Raw genomic sequence first — 7,737 nt, 5'->3', positions numbered from 1 at the left:
CACGATTAAATTTTACGTATTATACTTATGGTTGTTTAAGGGTTCACAATATGCCTCTGGCATCGGTGCTAGGGCGTGAGCCCCCTCCCCCCAATAAAAATAATAATAATAACATAAGGGTTCACTAACAATAAACCAAATAAACTGAAATTGAAATTAGGTTCAAATTGTTTGTTAATATTTTTGAAATATATCATGGACACTTTATAACTCGGAATAAAATTCAAGTACCACTTGTCCCATTGGGTGTGTGTGTCTGTGTCCATGCTGGTGAAGGTAATAATATCGCATTTCTATTGGACGTCAGTGACGTAAGAAACAGCGCGGCTAACTTCAAAACAACACTCGATGGTGGTTGGTATATTTTTGCAAGGTATATACTGTTTACATCGTAGTAAAAAATACCTAGCCCTTGGCGTATTCCCATGCTAGATCTTTTTTTCTAACTCAAAGGTAGCAATCATAGCTCTTTTTGTTGAAAATGAACAACACCTTCGTAAAGGTAAGTTTGCCAAAAAGGATAGCAAAAAACCAATGATAGATATAAGAAAAAAAAAGAGAGAGAGAGAGAGAGAAGAGAACTGAAGGCAATGATTTTTTCTGCAAATTACAGCTTAGAATTCTTTCTCTGCATCACAGTTCGTGGATGCTTGCTGAAGTGAAATGCGATGCGATAGTTCGGGATTTTTTCTTTTTTTTTTCTTGGTCATTTTTGCCAGTCTTCCCCTTATAATATTAAGTATAAAACCAGAAAGCTGCTCTGAAATCTTATCTACAATATACGTTAAGTACGCTTCGTGTCATAGCAAGATATAGAAAGAATTTACTAGATATAAAACAAGCAGGTTCGCAACCTATTTTTGTTTTTAATTAATTTGAAATGTTAAAAATTTCATCCATGGTTAATTTATTTATTAAATTTTTTTAGAAGTAGCAGTTCTTTTTATAATTTTATGAATAAAGAAATAAATTATTGTTAATTGGTTTGATTTAAATTTCGAATTTAAAATTAAACAATCTAACTTAGTTTAAAAAAATTAAATATTATATCTCACTATAATATATTTAACCCTAGGTAAACCGCACGTGCTCGCACGAGAAATTCAAGAAACGGAATTAAAGAAAAATACGTAAGAAAAAATTAATCATTTTTACGCTTAATTTAGGCACTGGGTGAAAATGAATAATGATAGGACGCTTTAAACAACATTTCTCTCTTTCTTTCTGTAGCCCTCACGCGTTACTCGTTCCCTCAGAAAGATTCAATATTACACTCGGCGGGGGTTCGTATAGTTACGCTTTTAGACCCTCAGTCGAAAACTGCACCCAAAAACACGGGAAATACATATACATCGTAATGGGCCAAGTCTAGATGCCTTGGCATGGCATGGGATTAATTTTTTTCGAGTTATATGACCTGATGTTTTTCCCGCTTATAGACAACCTCAGGTGGTTTTTGTAGTTTTTGAAGTCACCTGATGTTATTTTGAAGGGATAGTATCAAATATGAAGCTCTAAAAAAATGGAACACACATTTGTTATTGAAAAATATCAATTTTTGATTCAAGTTTTATTTTTTTTTTCAATCGAGGGGCTAAGATAGAGTCCATCCCATCTTAATAACTCAATAAATTCAACGCTTACGTCATAAGAAATTTACTGTATAGTAGCTTAGTAAATTAAATTGATTTCAAAGTTGAGATAGAACGGCATACAAAACGAATTTCCCGAAGAGGGGAGGGATCGGACCAGAGAAGCTATATGGTTTTCTTTCGGACACTAGGATAGACTAAGGGCAGGACGAAGCCTATAACTAGTACAGGACCTAGGGGGTAAATATATAAGGTGCCGTATACGGATACGTAGGCTATCAAAAACGACAGCTAGAAATATTAATGATATTGGCGCCGTTCTACAAAAATTACCAATCTATCACCCGGACCATGAATCAGCTTCGGTGCGGGGCGCTTTCACCGTTTTCCTTCACCTTGTTTCACACGCCGTAATGCACCCTAATTGCACTTCGGGACCTTTTATTCCTGGCTAGCTTTCTCAATACGAGAGGTTGGATACTTTCCAATCGATACTCAATCCCAACTCCACTTGACTTATATTTAAACCTTATTGGAGTGTCCGGTCTCTCTGTATAGACATATTTTTTAAGGCAACCCGCATCTTATACGTAAAAATCACCTCATAGTCTCACCTTTTGGGCGAATACAATTTTTCCTTAGGTGATATACTACAATAGTTTGGGCATGCACATAATATATAACGATATTGTACCGTAAGAGGCTATATAGAGATGAAAGGAACAGCGTAGTCGATTTTATACAACAACCGTCCCGGAAATGGTTGGTAATTAAGGGCGATGCAGTGCAGGCCATGGTATGGCATAGCATGACTTTTCGAGTGGTTCAATTTTCTCATAGTTTGCCCGGTTTGCCCCTATTATGTCGTAATTTCCTCTATGGTATATTTGGGGTCCCATATATGAGAGAAACGCGGCGCTAATAACATGAACTAAGATTGATTTAGATGACAGGTAAATATAATATATATTATCATGTTATGGTTTATAACAACAGAATTAATTAAATAAAATTCAGAACTATATGACAAAATTTAGACGCTGATGGTGAAACATACCAATGCCTTTGGAAGTAATTTTATAAAACAGAAAAAATAAAATTCACTGTACTTACATTTCTATTTACAAATATATAATTTAAAACATAGCTTTCAAAGTTAACAACAATCAATACAACCAATTTGGGCGCTAAAAGTAACAACCGACAACAAGCTGAGCTCACTCAACCCAAAAAGGACGCCATTTTACCCCTCATCTAGAACCCTAGAAAGTCAAGCTTATACAATTCTCAGAATACAGCTGGTTTCCCCCAATAGGATGCCTTATATCCTCTATTGAATAGACCACTTGCTGCTCTCCAACGCATTCTCTAACCCCGCCGCTTCCATCAATGACTTTTTCCTTTCATCCATACTCCTCATCCCATAAGGTACCAGTACCACCACTGCTGCACCATCGTTTTGGGAAGTGCACAGTTTCACCCTAAGAGGTGGGACCCAATGTTCAGGAGAGTAATTGAAAAGTGTTAGAGCTAGGGCCATGCCCATGAGGGACCAAGCATTGAGAGTCAAAAATTTAGGTTGTTGTAGTAAGACTATAGCCCTGGGTTAATCTATAATCTAATACGATAACGCGTTCCTGGATCGGTATCCAACGCGGCATCAAGAAAGAGTTTCTCTTAACAGAATGAATGATTGAATAGAATTTTACAGAATGGTATAGAGAAATTAGCAATGTTAATGCGAGTATAAAATGCTGAAAATGCTAAAACGTAATTAAAAGTCTGTGAAAGAAGGATGAATTCTCTATCTCATCCTCCCCATCTTCATCCCTATCTCCTCTTGAGCCTCCCTCCCTTCTCACTCGTCCCAGCAGCGCCTTATTTCTGATCGCGTTTCGCTTCATTTGGTTAGATGTTTCCGCTTCACCCTTTCGCTATCCAATAAGAATTCTTCTTCCACGAGCCCGAATAAAATAACGTGTAAAAGGGTACACCCGGGGTACCTCTTTCTCCGGGCAGGATCCCGTGCAAAGCGGTATAAGGATCAATTCAAAGACTAAGCGAATTTTCATGGCCGCCCCTACCTCGCGCTACATCGAGCACGTAGAATTTTCAATTCAAATATTCTACTGGAGAATATTCAGAGTTAAAATTTTCCAACGGTGCGCGTAGCTTAGTTCGGATTTTTCTTACTAACCCTCGGCTCTCTTATACCCATCGTTTCAATTTCAAGATAAACGAGGGGCTATTCACTCTCGGATCTAATGAACACCTATTACGAGTTAAGTTTAAACACTGTCATTACACTACACTAGTGAAAAACAGGGAAATTACAATTGAAATGAGCGTAATTTTTCAATTTCATTGTTTACTAAGGTAGTTTTCATTGTTTACCATTATATAATTACTTCCGTATTTATTGTTGTTAATTTTTTATGCGAAATTTATTTAAATATATAAATTTTACGCTGATAAAACTAATTTCACTTAATCTTCGTATGTTATTAAGTCACCTTCACATAGCACGTGTCCCCGCATGTCAGAGAAAAATCAATGTAAGCATCCGCATGCACGACAGGAATTGAGGGAAACCGATCACCTCAGATATTAAAAACTTACTTGGGATGACTTTAAAATTTGCGGTTTAGGTCTTATAGAAACTTGGGGGGATAGAAATTGAGATATTTTATTATTGGAATTTTTATTCCTGGGTAGGCTTCAGCCAAGTCTTAGCTTCGTGCTGGCAGACGTTTGGCATGCCGGAATATAAACTCAAGAAGATGAACCATGTAGGCTAAGCGTCGAGGTTATTTCCGTTTCCCCCGTTGAGCGAGCGGGCGTGCATACATCGCCAGAGAGACCTAAGCCTTGGTTCCCTTTTTTTTTACTATACAGGCGGAAGATTCATTAATCACGAGTGATCTTCGCCATTGTCATCAGCACCGGGTTCCGCGTGGAATAAGGAATTTGTGTGGTGTGGACAATGAACAAGGAACAATGAGCTATTGGACGTCACTTCGATGATGAATGTTTGGACTGCTTATGCACACGCACACCATAACCAACGCCACTCTCTTTCCCGCCAACCCCCACCTCGCCCCCTAACGGTAATCTACAGAAAAACGTCGATTTCCAAAGAAATGATGAGAGAAAATACGAAAGTTCTACGTTTGGGATTACTCGAGCAAATAAGTAAGCACTTATTTTCTCTGGATGTCCATGGACTTACGTGCCAAAAAGACTGAAGACCCCGAGACAGGGCAAGTAGATCCGCTCAAAACAAAGGCGTTTGGCATTACCTATAGTAGCTTTAGGACAGCTGAGAGCTACAGGAGTACATCCAGAGAAAGGAGGAGTTGGTTCAAGTCATCATGAGTGAATCAAACGCTGCTCTGGGTTTAGGACTATGCACTCATCCAAGACTAGTGTTGTCATTGCAAAACACGGAGCTAACTAAGATTGCCACCGAAATCTTACTCGCCAAGGCACCAACTTCCTCAGCAGGAATGATATTAATCTCAATAGTTTACACTCATATACAATCTTGGTTGGGGCAAGGACACAATGATGGGTATTAATTATAGGTTAGGTAAAACCACACTCATTAAGTCAGTCTTAGCTATTTATAAATAGAATCCGTAATAAAATATAATTGTTGGCAATAAAAATATATATGTGGTTAAAGCTTATATGAAGATATTAAATAAAATACCTGACCTCACAGAAGCTAACTTAATTTACATAACAATGTACTTTTAGGGGAATTCAACGATATGAGAAAAAAAAGAAGAAAAATGTAGTTTTCATTCAACCCTCTCTCTCTCTCTCGTCTTTTATGGCGTTTTAAGTACCAGAAAACTAAGATCTTACGGCGATGATAAGCAGGCTGTGTTCTGGTTTGTTTTATTATAAGAGGTACTACCTTAAAGTGGCAGGACACTTTCTACTACTATCTATCTTCACCGAGGATTAAAAATTGTATATTTTAATATAAATATCCTTTCCCTCGAGGTAGCTGTATTTTAAGTACACAGCCGTTTGTCTCGGACATAAAAAGAAGGAAAAATGTGTCCAATAAGGCGGTCCTGGAAAACAAGTCGCGAAGTTGAAAATTTATAATTTTTTTTGTCCCTAACGTTCCGCTGGTTGTACAGAAATTTACGCCTACTTTTTTTTATAGGATGTCGAAAGAAGTAGTTCTTCTTTACATTAAACACGTGTGAAATTGAGATTCGCCTTTTATTATTATTAAAACGGTACGAGCGCCTTTCCTTATTGCTTTCGACACGAAAAACTTAGACTATTCAAAGTCAACTTAAATTTTCTTAACGACACGGACATTAAATGTAAAATCAACAAAGACCCGATCATAATCGTTACTAAAGGGACAGTGAAATTGTTCGCAACCAACGACTGCGACGCTTAACAATCTAAATTACAATCGTAGTTTTCTCAACACTTCGTAACATTACTTCGTGAAGATAAACCTTCGGACGTATTAACTAACATAAATTAGCTGTAATTAGTTAATTAAGGATGCAGAACACAGTAGACGCGTCTAAATTAACACGCAGAGATTTCGTTTCAACAATTTCACTTTCTCTTTTATTTTATTTTGTTTGGTCAGTCTTTGGGAATAAAGAATAATTCACGAAAAACATGTGCATACGACTCGGCCGAAGTTATTTTTCTTTCACTACAAGTTAAGAGTTGAGTCTTAACTCCGTCGTCAGGTAATGCCAGTCTTACACGCATGCTTCTTTCCAATCCAAACCCCTCAGCAAGTACTTTCGTGACCCAACCGACAACAGGCCCTAGCTTTTGCGGGAGTGGGAAAAACCGGAAGAATAATTTTTAAGGTGATGACATTGGCCATTGCCGCGCGTCGTTCTCTCTCTCCCCCCAACTCCCTTATACCATTTCCACGTATTTACACAATCTCCGGAACAAGACGAGGTTCCGACCGTGGCTTATGTCTCGAGGACAGGCTATAGTAATTTTTCTTCCTGGGAAGTACCTTCTTGGGAAAGGGTTGTGGCTTCGCGTGAAAAGTGCATTAAACGATAGCGCGTGAGCGTTTTAAAAACCCTGCAGTTTCACGTGAAGCGAAGAATCCCAGCGCATGAAAATTTTAAAAACCTTGCAGTTTCACGAGAAACATTGAATAAACGAGCATCATGCACAAGCAAGAAGAGCAAATTCATTTATCTTTTCCAAAATTATAAAACATAAACGTTATTTAAATTAACATATTAAATGAAAATAAATTATTCTCGTAACGCGTGCGTGCATTTTATATTTAACTCGGAAATATTCTAATATTAAAACGTACAAGTCAAGTGTATGTACAATGCTCTAGAAAATATAATTGAACTTCGTGTTTAATTATTAACGGTGGGAATTTTATGATTTCATTTTCAAAATTCGCTCAAAAAGGGGGCGTATATTTAGGAGTACATCCAGCCTCCGAGTTAACGGCTGAACATATTATTTAAACAATATAATGCAAAGTAAGGTAAGCTAGAAATAAAGGGTTTGAATGAGTTTCCATCCGCTATTAAACTTTAAAGAACAAACGCAGTCCGGTAAATTGTATTGTGTTCTTGCGCTACGGGCTAATGGAGTTATTTCGTGACCTATAACACGCCATACTTTGCTTCTCTCTCTCTCTCTACGTATACAATTTTAGTCTATACTGGACTTTTACGCGCCTCTATCTCGAGGGGTTGGATAGTGTCACGCTTGCAGATGGGACCGTGAAAGTCCAAATATACCAAAATTTTAATCCTAATAGTTCAAAACAGTGCTTTCAATTATAGTTTTACGTGGCTCACTAAGGTCAAAATCTTAAACAAGTTGTCTCGTATCCATACGCTTCAATTAGCAGACGATTTCTTCCCATAGTGGTGTCGTGGTCCAAATTTTCGAAAGAAGAAAAATTAATTTACTAAAAAGGTTCCTACAAACTTACACCTCTCTTTGTACCTACTTTCACCGATAGTACTCGCACCTAAAAGTTTCGAATACCAACAACCCCCTTACACGAGTTTTAACGAGGCCAATCCAAACCAAACGCGTTATCGACCAGTAATACTACCAACTTTTTTTTTACCCGCCACTTTTTCTTTTATATAGTAAAGAAAAT

General features: G+C 37.5%; 1 protein-coding gene and 1 long non-coding RNA gene across 22 annotated transcripts in view; one reads left to right on the top strand and one right to left on the bottom strand.

The window, feature by feature from the left end:
- The window catches only part of LOC149692543 (uncharacterized), a 213,230-nt gene that overhangs the window by 11,022 nt on the left and 194,471 nt on the right, over positions 1–7,737 (bottom strand). Inside the window, exon 1 of one of the 21 annotated variants that reach the window (XR_016382719.1) lies at positions 4,212–7,733. The exons of 17 other annotated variants lie outside the window; for them this stretch is intronic. The gene's annotated coding sequence lies outside the window, so the exon portion shown is untranslated. Of the gene's footprint in view, positions 1–25; positions 712–2,705; positions 4,169–4,211; positions 7,734–7,737 lie in introns of those variants that run through there. 3 more of the 21 variants (XR_016382717.1, XR_016382718.1, XR_016382716.1) reach the window with 3 other exon arrangements.
- Positions 715–6,252, top strand: LOC149692552 (uncharacterized). Its single transcript, XR_016382805.1, has 2 exons — positions 715–845; positions 1,076–6,252. It is a non-coding gene; the product is annotated as an uncharacterized LOC149692552 (long non-coding RNA).

Source organism: Phalangium opilio, unplaced genomic scaffold (assembly GCF_054372755.1).
Source record: "Phalangium opilio isolate 3A_F unplaced genomic scaffold, DU_Popi_V2 ptg000024l_1, whole genome shotgun sequence".
NCBI lineage: Eukaryota > Metazoa > Arthropoda > Arachnida > Opiliones > Phalangiidae > Phalangium > Phalangium opilio.
This window is presented reverse-complemented; position numbering and strand designations above follow the sequence as displayed.